The sequence below is a fragment of the Hermetia illucens genome, chromosome 5 (assembly GCF_905115235.1).
Source record: "Hermetia illucens chromosome 5, iHerIll2.2.curated.20191125, whole genome shotgun sequence".
In the NCBI taxonomy this organism is placed as follows: Eukaryota; Metazoa; Arthropoda; class Insecta; order Diptera; family Stratiomyidae; genus Hermetia; species Hermetia illucens.
Window position 1 is genome coordinate 97,953,127 of NC_051853.1, and position 20,008 is coordinate 97,973,134.

General features: G+C 43.0%; 1 protein-coding gene across 3 annotated transcripts in view; it reads left to right on the forward strand.

Annotated features, from left to right (window-relative positions):
- Nucleotides 1-20,008, forward strand: part of LOC119656686 — a 167,549-nt gene that overhangs the window by 123,560 nt on the left and 23,981 nt on the right. The window contains exon 1 of one of the 3 annotated variants that reach the window (XM_038063172.1): nt 8,852-9,030. The exons of the other annotated variants lie outside the window; for them this stretch is intronic. The gene's annotated coding sequence lies outside the window, so the exon portion shown is untranslated. Of the gene's footprint in view, nt 1-8,851; nt 9,031-20,008 lie in introns of those variants that run through there. 3 annotated transcript variants of the gene reach the window in all.

Below are 20,008 nucleotides of genomic sequence, written 5' to 3' on the forward strand. Positions count from 1 at the left end.
AGCATAGAGGACAATATTTTGTATATACATGAAAAATTTCGTAGAAATCTGGCAATTAACGCCAAAGTTATAGCAGTTCAAACTTAGCAATTTTTTTTCATCAAATATAGTCATATGGGGTATCAAATTAAAGGTCTCGATTAGTACTTTTTCAAGCCGATCTTAGTTTTGACATTCGTTGGAAGGGTGGGGAGCGCGGGGGGTTGAAAGTGATCACTTCTTTAAGGGGGCCATTCTCAGAAACTACCAAACCGAAAAATCTGAAAAAAATCAGGAGGCTGCCACTATATGGTGCCTGGGCTCCGAAATACCTTCCATCCCGAAATCTGTTTAAATAAAGTTAATAATAGTATATTACTACAATTTTTTGTAATTGGTTAGAAACCCTCCTTAAGTTCATCCTAGTACCATGAAATTTTGCAGTGATATAGGCTATAATATAGAGCATGATGAAGTTTGGTGGAAATCGCACTATTACTAACAAAGTTATAATACCTCAAATTTGTTGCTTCTTTGAAAATTGAAGACTATGAATGTCAATATCACCAGAAAGTGGATACTCACACATAATATATGGATATATTACGTGCTACGTACTAAGAAATACACAAAACCTTTCGTACCTGAAGCGCCCAGCTTCCGGTTTCCCAACTTGTTTATATTTTATGTTGGTTAAATTGTTGGCATTTGCTAATAATTTTAAACCCAGAGCGTGAAGCGTATGAGGTTGACCATTATCAACACAGGGCTTTCCATCAAATTATTTATTTAAATCGCTTTCTATAAAATAGAGGGCAATAGAATTTTTAGCTATATTACACGGAGCTGTCGTGCACTTGTCGCTCCTCACATGTTTTTCTTTTTCTTCAACCTTCAGTTCACAAGCGGGGTCGGCTCGTGGTGATCGGTTTCGTCATTTCATTTTATCAAATGCCTGATCAGAATGTAATTGCGAGACCTTTAAGTCCCCATCCAGCGTATCAAGCCACCATTGTTTTGGGCGACTTTTTGGTTGCTTACCATTGACTTCGATGTTCTAACCAATACTGGTTATTGAATTCTCGTTAGCGTGAATTACGTGACCACACCATCGAACACGCCTCTCTCGCAGTTTTTCCACGATCGGTGCAAACCTATATCGATCGCGGATACTCTCATTTCAGAAGTGATCAAAACGTGTCACGCCACCAGTGCAATGCAACATCTTCCTCCCCATTACCGCTGTCCATTGTCCTTTATAGTCAGCCAACACTCAGAACTATAGAGAGCGGCAGACGGACGACATTGCATTAAATTTTAGATTTGGGACGTGCGCTGATACGTTGATAACAAAGAACACCATTTGAGGAATGCCACTTCATCCAGGTTATAATGTAATGCGTTGTAATGCGTGAAACAATTTCATTACGCAGTTCTCCATTGGCTGATAGCATTGACTCGAGATATTTAAATCGCTGAGTTCTGGCAATGGCAGTAACCTGCCCAGAACTGAGCGATTTCAATATCTCGGATCAATGCTATAAGCCAATGGAGAACTACGTTATGCTCCTCACATAGGGAAACACAAAACCTTTCATACCTGAAGTGTCTAGCTTCCGGTTTCCCGACTTGTTTTCAAATATATAAGAAATTAATTATGTGAACCACTTTTATTGGGAATGTATAAAAACAAATCATTTTTATCCATATTGCCTTCCGTTGATATTAATAACGTATAACGGTTTTGACATCGACAAAACTAGATTTTTCATTTCTTTTGATGAAATGTCTGCCTTTTATTTATGGGAAGTAGCTTTTAGAGATTCCTCTCGGCATACTTTTTGTTTTGCAATTCAAGGCTTGAAAAGTTCCCAGCAGTGATCAATTGGAATAAGATCAGATGATTTCGTATGTAACGATTTCTTGGTGCATTATAAAGTAACCAGCCCTTAACAATGTGTGCAGTGTGCCTATGATGATCGTCTTTTTGGGAAATTCAATGCTATTCAAGAACAAAAGTCTCCCGGACAAGGATGTAAATTTTGTTCTGATAGGCTCTTGATATCGTTTTGATGCCACAAACTCCTAAGACCATGACTGCTGTTATAAGCGCAGGAAGGCAGAGTCCAGCCGGCTCGGATTTTCAGAACCAGCCCGTAACATTCACGAAGGAAAGCAGCTCTCCCACCCTCCAACTAGAAATCTCTCTGAGGTCCCCAAAGGATGGTTTACCCAGTCTCCGTCGCCTGACTCTAGCATGAGCTGGGCAATCGCAGAGAAAGTGCATGAGGGTTTCCCATCCTTCTCCCCAGCTTCGGCAATGCGAATTGTAGGGTATGCCAAGCCTGGCCGTAATCTTTAATGCATTTGCACGTGTCTGGCACATGGCTCTCGTGATCGCGCTATGTTATAAGCGGGTCAAATCTTCCTTGAATTGGCACAGCTGGTAAACCTTCGCCATTTAAGGCTCGCGGCTGCTAAGAAGTGCGAGTAGGCTCCGCCCTTGACAGTTGCCAGTGAAACGTCGGCTGTATTTACCGAAGAGCTGCCAAGAGTAGCGCCCCGTCGGGCCAATCCGCCAGCCCGCTTATTCTCCTCTATGTTCCTATGCCCGAACCGAGAGGAGGATGACCATGAGCGTTTCGTCCAGACTGTTCAGCGCATCTCTGCACTGCCCCACCAGCCTCGAGGATGCCGTTGCCGAGTACAAGGGTTTGATAGTCACTTGGCTGTTGGTCAGAATGGTTATGTTACGCTTGGGGCTCGGATCACGTTCCAGTCATCGACCGACTTCTAATATCGCCACATACTTACGCTTGGAATACACTGGCGAAACCTGGGAGCCTATACCAGAAAGGATAACTCTATGAATGGTTTTCAAATAAACAGCTTTATTCAAAGTATTTGCCACATGTTGTGGCAGCTCTTATCCAGTAGTTCTCTGATTTTTTTTCACTTCATCCAAAACGACGCTACATTCTCGACTAGAAAGTTGTTTTGCTCGACCGCTTTTCGGTTCATATTCCACCATTCCTTTATTTTTATATTTTATAATGATATGTCATCATCATCATCATCAACGGCGCAACAACGCAACAACCGGTATCCGGTCTAGGCCTGCCTTAATAAGGAACTCCAGACATCCCAGTTTTTCGCCGAGGTCCACCAATTCGATAGCTGTCTGGCGTCCTGACCTACGCCATCGCTCCATCTTAGGCAGGGTCTGCCTCGTCTTCTTTTTCTACCATAGATATTGCCCTTATAGACTTTCCGGGTGGGATCATCCTCATCCATACAGATTAAGTGACCCACCCACCGTAACCTAGTGAGCCGGATTTTATACACAACCGGACGGTCATGGTATCGCTCATATATTTCGTCATTGTAAAGGCTACGGAATCGTCCATCCTCATGTAGGGGGCCAAAAATTCTTCGGAGGATTCTTCTCTCGAACGCGGCCAAGAGTTCGCAATTTTTCTTGCTAAGAACCCAAGTTTCCGAGGAATACATGAGGACTGGCAAGATCATAGTCTTGTACAGTAAGAGCTTTGACCCTATGGTGAGACGTTTCGAGCGGAACAGTTTTTGTAAGCTGAAATAGGCTCTGTTGGCTGACAACAACCGTGCGCGGATTTCATCATCGTAGCTGTTATAGGTTGTGATTTTCGGCCCTAGATAGGAGAAATTGTCAACGGTCTCAAAGTTGTATTCTCCTATCTTTATTCTTCTTCGTGTTTGACCAGTGCGGTTTGATGTTGTTGGTTGATTCGTCTTCGGTGCTGACGTTGCCACCATATATTTTGTCTTGCCTTCATTGATGTGCAGCCCAAGATCTCGCGCCAAACACCGCCTGCTCGATCTGGATGAAGGCAGTTTGTACGTCTCGGGTGGTTCTTCCCATGATGTCGATATCTTCAGCATAGGCCAGTAGTTGGGTGGGTTTAAAGAGGATTGTACCTCTTGCATTTACCTTAGCATCACGGATCACTTTCTCGAGGCCAGGTTAAAGAGGTTGCATGATAGGGCATCCCCGTGTCGTACCGTTGTTGATGTCGAATGGTCAATGATGTTCTGGGCGTATAGGACTATTCGGCCTAGCAATTGCTCCACTGTGTGGTATCTCCCTTTTTATGTACGAGACAGATAATGCCTCGTTGCTAATCGTCAGGCATTGATTCGCTGTGCCATACCTTGAGCACAAGTTGATGAACCACTTGGTGTAACTGGTCGCCTCTATATTTAACTAATTCGGCTGTAATTCCATTGGCTCCTGGCGACCTATAATTTTTAAGCCGATGAATTGCACGGACTGTTTCTCCTAAACTTGGTGGTGGCAGTATTTGTCCGTCGTCTTCAATTGGCGGGACCATCAACTCGTCGATGTTCTGGTTGTTTAATAGTTCATCAAAGTACTCAACCGATCGCTCCAATATGCTCATTCTGTCAGAAATCAGATTTCCCTCTTTGTCTCGGCAGGATGAACATCGAGGTGTATAAGGCTTCATCCTGCTGACTTGTTGGTAAAACTTGCGCGTCTGGTACGGTTGCTCCCTGTACTTTTCTAGTTCACAGACTTGTTGGTTCTCCCAGGCTTGCTTTTTCCATCTGTGAAGTCGCTTCTCCGCTCGACGGAGTTCGTGATAAGTCTCCGCGCGTGCCCGCGTTCTTCGAGAATACAGCATTCTTCCGTTCCATTGCTAGCTTACATTCATCGTCAAACCAGCCGTTCCGACTCTTTTTGCGGCTGAGGCGAAGTATATTTGTGGCCGTATTTATGATAACGTTCTTCAGGTGATTATAAAGATAATTTGTTGATGCTTCATCTCCAGGTCCTCTGTTGACTGCGGTTATTGCGGCATCCATTTCCCTCTTATAGGTGTCGCGGAGGGTTGTGCTGTGGATGGCTTTAGTCTTAACTCTCACCTGATTGTCAGAGGGGATTCTGGGTAGTGTTGTTATTCGAGCTCAGAACACCATGCCAACGAGATAGTGATCCGAGTCCCTGCTAATTGAATAATCCGCAGTCCGTTTTCATTTGTATTTTGGTGTAAGCTATGGGAGCCAACGTATTGCCTATCCTTCCCTACTTTGTTGTTAAAATCCCCAAGTAAGATTTTAATATCATATCTGGGACAGGCTTCGAGGGTTCGTTCTACTGCCTCGTAGAAAGTATCCTTCTCCGACTATGCAGTCTCCTCTGTAGGGGCGTAAACGTTAATGAGACTTATATTTCTAAATGTGCCTCGCAAGCGCAGAGTGTATAAACCCTTCGCTTATGTTTTCAAAGCCGATAACAGCAGGTTTCATTTTTTGGCTGGCTAAGAAACCTACTCCGAGCACATGGTTTACTGGATGGCCACTATAATATATGGTGTAGCAACTCTTCTCCAGGAAACCGGTCCCTGTTCAACGCATCTCCTGTAACGCTGTTACATCAGCCCTATATTGGGACAGGGTATCGGTTAGCTGCTCATCAGCTTCATCTCTGTACAGGGAGCGCACGTTCCATGAGAAAATTCGCAAATCGTTATTCCGTTGTCGTTGTGTAATCCGTCCAGTCCGATGCTCCTGTTGTGGCTTCGTAACAAGTTGTTTTCCGTGTTAGGTTGTCGGCCCTACCTAACCCCCAATGGAGGACCAGTTAGTACAATTTGTCCCGCGCGGGAGACTCGCCTTCATCCTTCTCCGTCTGCAGCTTTCCGTTAAGCGGTCATCACGTGGAGGTGGAGATAGGGTTTGGTAGTAGAGCTGTTGGTGTTGGTTCAGCAGGCATTTCCCAGGTTTTATGCTCCATCGTGGGTAACAATCCACCTTTCGCCCGGGGACCTATACTACCCTTTGACTTATACTAGCCTTTGACCACCACCACTGAAAATATAATAATAATAATCGTTGGTGGAACAATCCATATTGGATCAGGGCCTTGAAGTGTGTTAGAGCACTTCATTCAAGACCGTAACGGTACACCACAGTATACTGTAGGAGGCAATGTGGTCAGCATTGCGCTCGCCCGAGATTATTACCCTGATTTGACTCAGGTACTCATTCACAGCTGAGTCGACTGATATCCGACGTCAAATCACGATAAAGATCCCACTGCCACCAGTGGGATTTGAATCGCGACCTTCCATACGACAGCCTTGTGCTCTAACCACTCAGCTATCCGGACACTCACAGCTATCCACTGAAAATATAGTTATCTCAAATTGCGACTGTTCCGCGGTGTTATATGGGAGTAGCACATGGAAAGTGAACTCCACTATTATTCAAAAGCTTCAAGCTTTCGTCAACATCTGTCTACGTCGTATAATCGAAGTAGGCTGGCCTGCTACTATCTGAAACGAAGAATTTATTCGGCGTGCAAGTCTGGCACTCGTACCCACTGTGATCGGAAGGCCAAAGTGCCAGTGGCATCAAGAAGGGGCAGTGCAGGCATTTCAGGGAATCGTTGGGGAGCTGAAGCACATTTCAGGTAATCGTGGACTATGGCGCGTATCTGTGGTTGACGCGCTATACTCTATTAGGAGATAAACGGCAACCATGTATGCTACACATTGAAAGCAACTGGCCTCATATCCAATTTAGGATCATCTACAGTGCCGGAAAAGAATATTCGCTTTTCATTCCAAAGTTTTAAAGAAGGTGTAGTATTGTAAGGGTATTGAATTGTTATTTATCGTTTTACTAAAAAAAAAAAAGAAAAAAATTCTAGTCATATGCACGTTAAAAATAATTTAATTTACAAAATAGGACAATCCCACAACAGGAAAACAAAGTAAATATTTTATTTATTAGATAAATTAACGGAAAAGGGTATTCGCCCCTAAACAGATTTACAACTAAATTCGTAAATTTAGTACTTTCTGTAATGACCTTTATTCATTTATTTGTTTTGACTGTGTTGTAAAATGGTAACGCAAGAGGCACCATCATCTTCATAATTACCCAACTATTGGCCTATGCTGAAAATATTGACATTATGAGAAGAACAACCCGAGATGTACAGTATACCTTCATCCAGATCGAGGGGGCGGCGCGAAATCTCAGACTATAGATTAATGAAGGCAAGACGCACCTATCTATCTATCACAACCGATAACAATTCCGACGATGAGATCCGCGCATGGTTGTTGGCAGCCAACAGAGCCTATTTCAGCTTACAAACTCTGTTCTGCTCGAAACGTCTCACCATAAGGTCGAAGCTCTTACTGCACAAGACAATGATATTCTGTCAGTCCTCATGTATTCTTTGGAGACTTGGGTTCTTACAAGAAAAATTGTCAACTCTTGGTTGGTCTTGGTACTGCTTTGCAAATACAAGTCCATTCTTTTGATTTAATATGCCAATATATGGCTTTTTCCTGGAAACTTGTGGAGGATGCGGAGTATTCCGGATTGTTCTAGAGCACACTTCTTTACCAAATTCTGTTTTCACACACTCTTGTAATTTTGTTGATATTACAGTTGGCTCTACTTTAACATACTTTATCAATTGTCGTTCTTCGCGTGGAGTTAAAGTGTATGGATGACCACTTCGTCAACTACTTTCCAAGCTTTGGCCAGCATGAAACCTACTATATGTAAATACTTCTCATTGTACTTTTACTTCTATTATATTTACGATTTCACTAAATGGTTTTCCACTTTCACGTAGATTCATTACTATTTCTGACGGTTTCGTCCAGGGTAGAGGCAACTCATCAGACGCTGCCCCACTTCTGCCCAGGGAGCAGCGTGACCGAAAGTGGCGACAGGTGATAATTGCCCCATTTATATGTAATCGCCAGCACGACATGAGTTAATAAGCACACAATTGAAGTGAAAGCCGTCATATGTTCAGACCTAAACTAGGTCGAAGTGAATTTTTTGTTGAGGATGCAGGGAGTCCTGGCCACTTGGGAAGCAACTTACTTCCTCTGTTATGGTCCACGGACCCCTATTATTGAGTTAAACAGTTAAGTTTTTTTTCGGTTTCGTCTAGTGAAGAAGCGGCTCATCAGAAGCTGTCTCACTAACCGCGACAGACATCCGTTTGTCCTAAGTCTGCAAGGTTTTGTGGAAAACAAAACCGTATTGAAATCAGTTCACTGTTTGCCTGCCACACGCACTTTTCTCCAAAATGGATAAACTGATCCGAACGAAATGTGCTGGGCAGATGGGAACTATCAAATCCCACGCACACAGTGAGTAACATAAATTTACGTAGAATTTAAAGGGAGCTTCTCATTCATGCGAAAGGGGGATGTAAATTTTTTTCATCTAATATATCATATAGTGATAAATTACAAAATGTGCGAGAAGGAAGTTAAAATGTGTACACTTAAACTGAGACAGGACGCACCCCGGGAAACTACCATACCCAAACTTTGAAGAAAGTCAGGGTAATGCGTTTATATGAAATTTCGGCCTCAAAATATGTTCCATTCTGATATCTGCTCAAATAAACTAATAGCATATTACCAACTTCAGTTAAGTTCATCCTAGAAGTACCAAATTTTGCACCAGCATAGACGACAGTATCGCGCATACGCATGGAGCTTCATGCAAATAAAATCCTGACGAATAATTAACAATCGATTGAAATATTAAAATTCCATTCATGAAGAAGCTACTACTCCCCAGTCTTTTTAAGTTTTTGTGTGAAACAAAACCTTATTAAAATCGATTCAATATCTGCCTGTCCGTCTGTTACTTCCAGTAGTAGAACGGAGCATGATTGAGGGGCTTCCCCGAATACATTGCTTCTTTCTTTCTTTACTTTTTACAAATAACAGCCATGATTTCATAAAATGCAACTTGAAAGATTGCTTGCAATATCATGATCAGTAGCGAATACATCTCCAATCGGTTCAGTCCGAGAGTGCTTTTTGTTTTTATAATACGCGGTCTTTGTGGTAAAGCGGAGATAATGTGGTGACGTGACTATGTGTATTTCTTTTGCTTTTTTTCTTTTTAATTTCTGAGATTATGTAACTCGGGGGTAATAGTATTCCTGTAGCATTTACATACTCGTATACATATTTACAACCTGCACAGCGTTCACCGAATCCCGTAAGTACTGCATGTAACTTGCACATTATGTTTACAGTGAGCAAAATTGAAATTCGGGCACCGTCGAAAGCAATACATAAGTTAGAGATAGAAGTGTTCGTACATCTCATTTTTAAGGTTTTTTTGTGAAACAAAACTTGATTAGAATCGAGTCGGGGTCTGTCTGTCATGCCCGATTTATTTGGAAACGACTGAACCGATTGTCACGAAAATTGGTGAGAGTATGTGATCTGCTGTTCCCTTTACATGGAGGCGTCGTTTTGTGTTAAGTTTAAGGAGGGGCTCCTCATACATGCGAATGGAGGGTGCAAATTTTTTTTTCACATAATTCGGCCATGTGGGGTATCAAACGAAAGGGCTCAATTAGTACTTTTCGAAACTGGTTCCATGTTTGATATCGGGTGACACATAGGGGAGCGAGGGCCCAAAATATGACCATCAGAAAGTGTATCAGGTCTCGTTCTCAGAACCTACCCAAACGAAAAATCTGAAAAAAAAAATCACAGTGGTGCATTTCTATCAAATCTAGGCCTCAAAATACATCCGGTTCCGATATCTACACAAATAAAGTTAATAATAGTATATTTCCACATTTTATAAATCTACCCGGCAACCCCCCTTATGTCCACCACAGAAGTACAAAATCTGGGATAACAAAATGCAAAATTTGGTCAAGTTTGAAGAAAATCCAACTATTATTAACAAAGTTATTTATCATGGCGGCTGCTCTGATCTGCTTTGCCGCGCAACGTGGCTGGGGAAATTGGAGCCTGGCAGAACGACGACGGGTGATGGTTTTGTTGTTAGTTGAATTCTTTATCTCGATACTACCTCTTCATGGCTTTTAACGAAGCCTGTATGTCTTAAATTGGAGGAGAATAAGGAGATGGAGTCGAAACCGGCCGCAACTCTGCTCAAAATTTCCATAGGGCATGGATCGGGTGGCAATACTGACGGAAGATATCCTGGGAGGGAAGTTTCATTCCCTGAGTTGGCATCTGGACCTATTATTGACAGGATGCGCACTGGAATGATATTGGCATTGTCGGCGGAGGGCTGGTCCTGCGCCCTGGAATCAGCTGTGCGACGAACTGCTAGAATGGTTCGGTCAGCCTGCCTTCAATCTCAGAATATAGGAGAAGCTGTGTCAACTGTTTCCCCGATTTGTCATGTCCGTAGTCCGTCTGTATCACCAGGCTTAGTTCCTTCGCAATGTGATGATTCTGTGGTTGCATTCAATGTTTGTAGTCCCTCTGAATCTGACAAGTCCATAGTGTGTATCGTTGGAAGATAACTTTTAAACCTTTAAAAGTAACTGCATCATCCAACTCGGTTTCGTCGATGAGCATTGTAGCCAATACTGGTAATTTAAATAAACAGTCAATTGATGCTGATACACTCGTTAAACCATCAGTTGCTTCGCCGGATTATGCAGGGAACGATGAGTGCATGACAGTTCCACGTGTAAATAGTTAAATATTCAACTCTGCGCCATCTTTTAAAAATCCATTTACACAAAAAAATTATCTAGAAAGCACTGTATTGATAATAGTCAACCTTATGGGCTTCACACTAGGAGTTCAATATTATTCACAAATGTGACGAAATTAACCGACAACGGATACAAACTCAGAAGTTATTACATTTCAAACGGTCACAAACATCTTCTGAAACTTTTTGTACCAAGTCTCAAAGAAATGGCAATTTCAACATCAGATACAACCTTATCCATAACAACCGGATACAATTTTGATGTCGTTCTTTATCTTCAAAATAAAAACAATTCGGGAAACCGGAAGTTTGACGCTTCATATAAAAGGTTTTGTGTTTCCCTATGTGAGGAATGATGAGTACATGACAGTTCCGCGTGCACATAGTTGAAAATTCAATTTCCCTCTACTTTTGAAAAAGTCATTTCCACAAATAATTTTATCTGGAAAGCAATGCATTGATAACAGACAACCTTACGCGCGTCACAGCAGGAGTTCAATATTATTAACAAATGTGAAGAAGACAACATACAACAGATATTAACAAGTCAAGAAACCGAAAGCTGAACAAAAAAACATTTGAATGGACGTTTGTCCATATATATTATGTGAGAATATCCAGAGATGTAACTCACCGTGTTCATGAGCGTTCACAGTTCCAACCTTTCCATCAAATTTGGTGTCAATGGCAATGTTTTACACAAAACCTTAAAAACATGTAAGCAAGCAATTCGTTACATTCTTCTTTTTCTTTTTCTTCACCCTTTGTCCCGCCCACAAGCGGGGTCAGCTCGTCGTGATCGGTTTCGCCATTTGACTCTATCAAATGCCTGATCTGGTTGCAATCTCGAGGTTTTTAAATCCCATCCAGCCTATCAAGCCACCGTTGTTTCGACCTGCCTTTTGGTTGTTTACCATCGACTTCGATGTTCAGACCAATCTTGGCAAGTGAATTCAAGATAGCACGAATTGAGCGACCATACCATCGAAGACGCCTCTCTCTCAACTTTTCCACGATCGGTACAACCCCATAACGATCGCGGATATCCTCATTTCGGATGTGGCCAAAACGTGTCACGCTACTATTCCAACGTAACATCTTCGTCTCCATTACCGCAAGAGGTCGCTCATTGTCTTTTATAGTTGGCCAACACTCAGAACCATAGAGCGTGACTGGACGGACGCCATTGCGGTAAATTTTAGATTTGAGACGTTCGTTGATACGTCAATCACAAAGAACCGCAATTGTCGAACGCCACTTAATCCAGGTTGCGTTAATGCGTGAAGCAATTTCATAACGCAGTTCTCCATTTGCTGATGGCGTTAACCCGAGGTATTTTAATCGCTCAGTTCTGGGCAGATGAATGCCGCTCATTTTCGTTATCAGATGCTAGGAAAACATCATCTGCGTAAAGCAGTGTGTAGGGCGCAGGACGTTGGATATCCCATGTGACGGTGTCCACAACAAGAACAAAGATGAGTGGTGAGAGGGCGCTTCCTTGATAAACACCAACAGAGACACGAAGCGGTTTTGATACACCCGCCATACTTCGAACTTTACTTTTCGGATCGTGGTAGAGCAGTTGAACTCAACACGAGTTCTTCTGGCACTAAGTGTTGTCATAAATCATACCAGATGAGTTCGTGTGGCACACGGTCAAACGATTTCTCTAGATACAGAAATGCAATGTAAAGAGGACTTCTCACGGTGTTTCTGCATGACTAACTGCGCAGCATGTATTGCGTCAGTAGTTTCGCAGTTTTTGACAAATCCGGCTTGATTCAGGGTTATTTCAACGATTTCGCGAATACGGTTGTCAAGAATGCGTTCAAAAATCTTCATGGTATGGGAAAGTAACCAGATCGGATGGCGATTTGAACATTCTCCTGGACTACTTTTCTTTTTCCATATTGGAACAGTGGTACCTTCTTGCCAGTCAGATGGTGTTCTTCCTTCCTGAATAACCCGGTTAAAGAATTCACTGAGCCACAGTGTTAGGTCCCAGCTCTTCGCTTTCCAGAGCTTAGATGCAATGTCGTCAGGCCCTGTGGCTTTCTCTGATTTCATTCGTTTTATTGAATCCTCGACTTCAGTTGCGCTGACAGGTGGAACTGCTCCAAATGTCGGCAATAATTGCGGAAGTGGAGGATGAGCAAATTCTTCAGTTGAAATCTGCTCCAAGTATTTTCGCTATCTATCCGTTGTGGCTCGACGCTTGGTAAGCAAAGTACCGTTCTTGTCATTAACGTAACAGAAGTGTTCGATATCCTGTGTGCGTTGATTACGGCTTTTAGCAAGTCGATACAGATCTCTCTCGCCATCCCGAGTGTCCAGTGTATCGTAAAGATTTTTGTAATGGTTCGCTCGGGTGACAGCGACCGCTTTCTTTGCTTCCTGGTTGGCATTCTTATAAATTTGCCAATTAGCAGGCGTTTTATCGTCGAGAAATTTGCAGTAGAGGCGTTTATTTTCACAGACCTTCATTTCAACATCATCATTCCAAAGCCAAGTATCTCGGTTGAGCGTTGCAGAGGCCGCTTTGTGGATCGTATCTTTCATTTCCTTCCACGATTCTTCCACATTCGTAATGGTCGGCAATCGTATGAGTGAGATCGTTTCTTCTTTCTTCACATCAAATCGCCACCATTTAATGCGCTGCGGGCCAGTGCGTTCCTCACACTGTGTTATCGTTGGCTTAATTCGCAGGACGGCAATCAACGGCGGTGCGATAGTCTCATAGAACGACTTTGCAATCAGTGACAGTGGTAAAATGTCGGCATCTTATGAGAATATAGTCGATTTGCGTTTTACTGTTCCCACTGTAAAATGTAGGAAGATAAGACAATCGTTTGATGAACCATGTATTCATAAGTACAAGTTCATGGGTGTCCGCAAAATCGATTATACGCATATAGAGCAGTTTATAGCCATTTTTACCGCGTTCGCGTTCAATATCGCAGCTTTTAGCACCACATCATCGGGTTTTTTGCAGAGCTCAGATATCAATGCGCCTTTTCCGAAGGGCTCTTGCGAGTTCCTCGGTCTTTCCAGTCAAGGTACCAACATTTACCGTGCAGACTCGTATTTGTTTTGTTCGTTTTGTTCAGACTAACTTGCTTACGTCCTGACGCCGTCCATGCGTCAAGAATCCTTGCCCATTTCTCGACAGGACTAAGGTGGCCGCCCTAGCATTTCTCCGAGGCTTGTGACGATCATCATGTTTATGTCGACATTGTATGCATTTTCTTGGTCGGCCTGTCGCGGGTCCTGTCACCAAGAGAAATCAGGTAGGATGTAGCATAGTGAAATAACTCCAACTATACTCTATTTATCTCTTTCCCTGATCTCAGCATTTTATTTTTCTTTTACTGAGGATAGTATAGAGTACGTTGCCTCAAACGCTCCTCCGTTACCTGTGCGTGGGACCAGCAGACTATGTTAATAGCATGGCGGATTTAGCAATTCGTTGCATTAAGTACACCAATCAGTCAAAGTGTGTACATTAACATTGTTCAGGTAAGCGAATTGCTTCTTCATCGATGGCCTGCTTATATGATACAAATAACAAAGTAATAAATTAACTGGATAACGGGTCCGCAAGGGGACACACAATTTAACGCCGACTTTCATGGGTAAAATCCGGACAGCAAAAATTTCGCGGCGCATATATATGTACACTTGCCAGAATAAGAATTCGTATGCATTAAACCTGAAGTTTCAATTTCAAAAAGTGTCCTAGTTTTTAAATTGAACTGGTCAACATATTCAGTAAACATTTGCTGAAAGATATATTTTCCTGTTATTATGTCTTAAGATAAAATTATTGACTAGAAAAAGTATTGGTACATTTGAAAAATAATTGGGAAAAAGTTATTTTATGATATCATATAACTATTATTAGTAACAGGTGGGATATTCTTTGGGTTGGAGAACCTTCCAAAGTCACTTTGGCATTAATTTGACTAATTTGGATGTTTCCTCCATTCCTCCATAATAACACATTTCTTTCGAGCTAATGTTATGTTTGCGGATCTTATGCTCCTGTAAGCCCCACAAATAGTACATGGGGTTAAACTCTGGTGATTGAGAGGGTGTGTTCAATTGGTGTTTACTTTTATGGAGTAGCCATAACTTCATATTTTGGGCCGTGTGCTTAGGATCATTATTCTGTCGGAACCAAAAATCTAGTCCCAGTCCTAATCCTCTATAAATGTCAAATTTCCAGCCCGTTTAACTGATATATGTATACCGCCAAACTAACTTCTTTCTTTGTATTCCAAGATGCAAAACTTGCTTTCGTCGGAAAACAAGACCCGTTTCCAGAATTCTGGAATGATTTAAAAGTTTTGTGTAAAACAAATCCTTATTCAAATCGGTTTATTGTCTGTATGTCCGTCTGTCAGTTTGTCTGTCTGTCACACGCACTTTTCTCGGATATGGTTATAGTGATTGACGCCAAATTTAATGGAAAGGTGGGAACTATGAACGCTCACGCGCACGGTAACTAACATCTATTCTACGTTGAATTTATGGAGGGGTTGTATTTTTTTTCACCAAATATAGTCATGTGTGGTATCAAATCAAAGGTTTCGGTTAGTACTTTTCGAAGCCAGTCTTAGTTTTAACATTTGTTTGAAAGGTGGGGAGCGCGAGGGGTTGAGAGTGGTTATTTCTGTCACGGACACATTCTCAAAAATTACCCAACCGAAAAATTTAGAAAAAATTAGGAGATATGGTGCCTAAGCTCCGAAATACTAATAATAGTATATTAGTATAATTTTTAGTAATTGACTGCAACTGCAGACATGTGTACGGATATGAATGTGCTAATGAATTTTGCTGGTTAAATGAAATAAGAGTGGCATTAGTACCGGAGGTATTTAAGTTACGTACAGATATGTATGCTTTTGTGCTCAGACAAAAATGGAGACGCGTAAAGATACGTTACATCAATTTAGATGCGTACACATATATGTACCTATCAGTATGCGATAAGCTTTGTTTGTTTATCTAAAATTTTTAAAATTTGTCATTAATATGTATGCATGCGTAGTTTAACAATATATTTGCATTCTTAGCTATGTACGAATGGAAAAACGTGCTTAGAGAGTTACTCACATGAGATGAACACAACATCTTAAAGGGGCTATCCCGTGTGAAGGCCGTTTTTTTCGCTTTTTTTGGAATTTCTTTGTGAAGAGCTGGATAAAGATACAAATACGAATTTTCCACCATAGATTTAATATCTTGAGCGTGCATAGTAATTTTTCCAGCCCGATCGCATGGTTCATTATTGGAATATAGAACAATTTATAAAACCATCCCCAAAAAAGGTGTTTTTCTGCTGCCACGCTAGAAGGCGCTGCGATCATCTTAAAGAAAAAAAGTAAATGGCATTCTAACGTACAGACCTAACTACAGTCCGCAAACTAGGGTTATTAAAAAATATTAAAAACTAAATTTTTTATGCCTTGTTAAACTTTTTTTTTCTGAATTTTCGTGTTTTTTCACGGTTTCTTCAATGAATAAAAAACACTACTTAATGAATCGCAATTATCCTACTTTGCGGACCGTAGAAATTTGTTCTGAATAAGTCGTCAAAATTTCAAAGAATTTCGTTGAATAGATTTTGGGCTATGGTGGCAGCCGATTTTAAACATGCAGTTTCGAGAAAAACGCATTTAAAAAATAGAATACGATTTTTAACCATAAAACCTTAACTGACCATTAATCTGCTATACTTAGTCCATAAACCTTAGGTTTCTTCAAGAAACACATGTACAGCCTTGACTTCAATTCTTGTCCTTTTAGCGCAGCAGTGCTGCAGTGCTATGTCGTCAGCGCAACCCACCACTGTGGCTTCCTCCGGAAGGGGAAGATTAAGTACATCATTGTACATGAAGTTCCACAGTAGTGGACCCAATACGGATCCCTGCAGAACACCCGCAGAAACAACGTACTCCTGGGGTCCGTCATCGGTGTCATACCAGAGCCTCCTTTCAGTTAAATAACTATCGACGATAGCAGCGAGATAGGCGGGAATACCAACCTTCGCTAAAAATTTCCGTATTAGATTCCAATTAGCCTAATTGAATGCATTTTTCACATCCTGGGTTACTACCACGAAATATTTGCTGGTACTACCCTTTCTGTGAATTGCATCTTCGGCCAAGCCAGTAACCAATTTGATGGCATCAATGGTTGATCTGAACTCATACTGCCGATTTGAAAGGCCGACTTGGTTCTCAACAACCGGGAGTAACCTATTATAGATTACCCGCTCTAACATTTTCCCCACCGTGTCCAAAAGACATATGGGTCGGTATGACGATGGTTCCCGGCCCGGCGCTTTATTGTCTCCTATTCTACCGCAGATCTCCAGAACCTCGTCTCTGGTGACTGGCGGGATTGCTGTCACATTCAGAGGTGGTTGGAATGTGCCGGTGCTCTCCTCCTGCTGGGGGAATAACCCCTGGATGATTTTCAGCAAGAGGGTGGGACACGTGATCTGCACAGATGAACGGCCTCTGAATCGTCCCATCACGATTCCATAAGCTCTCCCCCACGGGTTTACGTCCGCTTCTGAGCAGAGCTCCTTAAAGCATTTCCTCTTGCTTCGCTGGATGGAGAGCTTGAGGGTTTTGCGGGCTGCCTTGTAGGCGCACTCTTTCTGCCCTTGATCGACTCTACCTACCGCCCTCTGAGCCGCTCTTCTGGCTCAGTGGCAGGCTGATCGAAGACCGGTCAGTTCATCATTCCACCAGTAGTTTGGTCTTCTACTGGAGAATGAACACCGTCTAGGCATGGACGCGTCACATGTTTTGGCGATGCATTGAGCCAGATGGACGGCTCTTTCCGTAGAGGCACCTGCTTTATCAGGTTGATCTAACCACACCCCCATGAAGGTTTGCTCATCCAAAGATTTTGCAGACCACCCTGAAATCTTTTTCGGTTTCGAGCATGATAGCTCTTTGCCCTGAGGCTCTCAAAGAAGATTGCCTGGTGATCGCTGTGGGTGTAGCGTTCGCTGGCGCACCAGGACACACCACGCGCCAGCGAAGGGCTGACAAAGGTCAGGTCTACAACCGAGCCTGACCCCTCTTTCTGGAAGGTGTTTACAGCACCTCCATTAGCCAAAAGCATCTATTAAACTGCGCCCCCTAGCATTTGAATCTCTGCTACCCCCCTCTAGGGCCCAAGCATTGAAATCACCAGCAATCACCTTTGGACTTCGTCCCCTTGCGTCGAGAACAAGATTATCAAGCATTTGCTCGAATTCAGACAGTGTCAAACTTGGTGGGGCGTAGCAGCTGTATACATATACACCACTTATTTTCGCCCACACAAAGTCACTGGCTGCCTGACTTGCAGTACATTGTATGGCCTGTCGACCACAAGCCCATATTGCCGCTCCATCAGTCGAATCTCTGACCCATACGCCACCGTGACGGTTTCTGTACGGCTCACTTATGATGGCGATTTCCATCTCAAATTCGAATGTGGTCTGCTCAAGTAAATCCTGAGCAACCCTGCAATGATTGAGGTTTATTTGAATAAACCTTATTTTCTTATTGCAGTGAGCGCCTTCCTAAATTCCGGACATTTACCACTTCTGGCAATATGCCGGTTGTCCTGTCCCTCTTTTACTTCGCACAATAGGCATTTGGGGTCCCTATTGCACTCTCTTGCAATATGGTCTTTCTCCTCACACCTTCTGCATCGATCGGATCGATCAATGTTGCTGGTGTATACCTTGGCGAAGTGCCCAAACATGAGGCATTTAAAGCACCTCTTTAGTGAAGTCTGTTCTCTTAACCGGCAGATAACCCATCCAATCCGAACTTTTCCGGCGACCAACAATTTCTGCGCTGTCTCCGCTGGTACTCAAACAGTACCGCCATAGGCTTTTCGTAAACTCACAACAGACTCCTCGGCAAGTTCTTGCAATTTGAATTGCTCCTTCAGAGCAGTACAAATTTCTGCTTTTGATGTTATTTCATCGAGATCCTTACATTGTATGTAGATCTCATGTTTTTAGGGACGCACTGCGGCATTCTCCCCAAGTGAGTCCCTCACTCGAGTGCGAAAGTCATCAGCCTTGCCCACGCTGGATCTTTTTAGCTCGAACATGAGATGCCCTTTCTGGGTTCTTCGGATTCGATTCACATTTCCGCTCAGATCTATTATCTATATCTCCGCGTAGGATAGACTGCCCTTACTGCAGATAACAATCGCATCTGGACGGGTGCGCACTTTTGCTTTTCCTTTCTCTTTTTTGCTCGTAACCTTAGTCCATCCATCGTGTCCATTCGCCTTGGGCTTCGCAACGCTGGTCGACTTTTCTATATTCGCTGTACGCTTTTCTCCTTCAGAGCTATTAGTGCTGGTTTTCAGAGTTTCCTGTCCGCCTTTTTTTCTCTTAGACGCCTGCTGATTATTTAAAGGATCCCCCTCGTTTTCACGTACTCGTTTATTTCGCCCTGATTCAGCGGTAGTACGGTTAGGCGTCACTTGGGTCGCTTGTGACACTGTTGGCACAGCGGGGTTCGGCGTATCCTTGGTATTCTTTTCCTCCATCTGCGATCTATTATAGAGGACTCTAATAGCCCTCACCATATTCTTTATGGCTTGGTGCACATTGTGCTTGTCCTTGATGAACTCGGACAGCTCAACTATTTTTGCCCTAAGCTGGATAAAGGGTAATTCCTCCGGATCGGGACTCCGCTCCCTATAAGCCCCGACAGGACTACTCCTTTTATACGTTGCTTCACTTTTGGCGGTTATTGATCTTGCCTATGCTTTATCCTTCATCGTCTTTAGCATTGGTGGAGATCTCAAACTTGCTGAGCTTCTTTTGAAAGGATCCTTTTCTTGTTCCTGGAGCACCTCCTGCTGTCGCGCATCTTGAACATATGCGGTGGGTGTTGTCACGGTTTTTGTCGTCCAACGATCCGTCTTCAGTTCATCCTTGGTTGTTCTTTCTACTGGTATTCTCGGTAAGGTCGTACTTCGCTTGAACACTTCCTTCTCCAGATCCAAATCACTTGTAACATTATATGCCGAGGTGACCAAGTGTTCCACCACCGAGGCACTGCGGTCGAGGAATATCGACGACCGGGAGCCCGCTTGCTCAGTTCCAAAAGCCGCCGGTACTGGGGCTCCGAGCCCCTGCACCGTAAGTTTACTCCTTCTCTTGTCTTCCATGGTGGTTTTATGTTCTGGGTATCCTTCCCATAGCCACTTTGGTCCACGCACCAGAGATGAGCAAACACTAGCCCATGCACAGTCAGAAAAGTCTGTGTGTCTGTCGGCCTGTCGGTTTGTCTGTCACACGCACTTTTCTCAGAAACGGCTATACCGATTGGCAGGAAATTTGGTGAGAAGGTGGGAACTGTGGACCCCCAGACATGCAGTGAGCGATATCCTTCTACGTTGAGATTTAGGGGGGGGGGGGTCCCCATACATGTAAGAGGGAGGGGGGTACAAA